The following is a 1,604-nucleotide window of genomic DNA, read 5'->3' as shown; positions in this document are numbered from 1 at the left end:
ATGTAATTTTTAAATTTATCAATTTAGGCATTATACATTTTCATTCAGTAAAATAAGCTCATGACTTAACTTCAAATTGCTATATGCTCATCATGTAAAACGATTCACTCTCCAGCTGCATATGTGGCAGAGGATGGCATTGTCTGGCTTCAGTGGGAGGAGAGGCCCTTAGTCCTATAGAGGCTCGATGTCCCAGTATAGGGGAATGCTAGGGCGTTGAGGTGGGAACAGGTGGGTGGGTGAGGGAGCACCCTCATAGAAGCAGGATAAGGGAGGATGGGAGAGGAGGGTTCCGGAGGGGAAACTGGGAAAGGGGATAACATTTGAAATCTAAATACATAAGATATCCAATAAAAAATGATTCACTCATTAACATTCAGATAATACAATGCAAATTTAGATTGCATTATGATTGCCTTTTATCAGGGATACAATTATCAAACTCAACCTAATTACCAATATAATCTGTAACCTGAATTTAGAATACCAAATCAATAAATCCATCATGAATGTGCTAAGTTCAAGAGTGACGCCCCACCCCCTATGCAGGACCACAGCTTCTATTAACCACAAAGACAGCCCTCACCAGCAACCCAACTGTGCTAGCTAGAAACTGTAGTTTCTAAAGATTCCATTTTACCACTTGAGTTTTATTAGAAATTCTTCTGCCTCAATTGCTCATTCTTACTTTAGCTTGACTACTCAAGGAAAGAATTTATCTTTTCAATACACTTTTAAATTCTATTTTTTTAATTTTAAAGATTATTTTTATGTTTGGGTGTTTTGCTTACATGTATGCCTGTGTACCACATACATTCCCGGTGCCCATGGAAGCCAGAAGGTGTTGAACTTCCTGGAACTGAAGTTACAGAAAATTGTTGAGCAAATATGTAGATACTGGGAATCAAACCCAGGTCCTCTGGAAGAACACCCAATGATTTTAACTGTTGAGTCATCTCTCCAGCTCTTAATCTTAACTGGTGACTTAATGTTAAGATTTAACATGGGGAAATGTCCAGTTTATTTAAAAGTGTCAAGGTTTTCATCCTGGTAACATGAAGGCAGAGCAGTCACAAGTGGGAATAGTTCCTTAGTACAAAAAGGCCAGAGTGAACAAGTCTCCCCCTACCCACTGCCCAGTGCAAGAGCAGTGAAGATTCAGAGAAGAAAATAGAATAAAGAAAAATGAACACAATGCATATGCATGCCACCAGGAAATGGATGGCAGGATGCCCCTCTAAATAGCGAGACCAACTCCAACTGAAAAACCTAGAGGCAGAAAAGATACCAGTGGTCTTACCCAACATTGGACCCTGCATGCTAGAATACGGATCTTCCAAGCAGGATGTGGCCACTGCTGTAATCATGGCATGACTGTCCCGGGGGTAAGCAACACTTTCTGTTTGGGTTTGAGGCCTGCTCTACAGGAGGGAATTCAGGCTTAGTACTGCAAACCTGGTCAAGCCCATGACTGGGGAGGTCACAAGCCTCAGGGAGGGGACCTACCACCACTGCTTTGTTAAATGGGCACTTTGTCAAACTGCCTGTTACATATTTACACTTGTACTCATAAATTATCATTACTCTCAACTTTAGTCAGAGCT

Source organism: Mastomys coucha, unplaced genomic scaffold, assembly GCF_008632895.1.
Source record: "Mastomys coucha isolate ucsf_1 unplaced genomic scaffold, UCSF_Mcou_1 pScaffold14, whole genome shotgun sequence".
In the NCBI taxonomy this organism is placed as follows: domain Eukaryota; kingdom Metazoa; phylum Chordata; class Mammalia; order Rodentia; family Muridae; genus Mastomys; species Mastomys coucha.
This window is presented reverse-complemented; position numbering follows the sequence as displayed.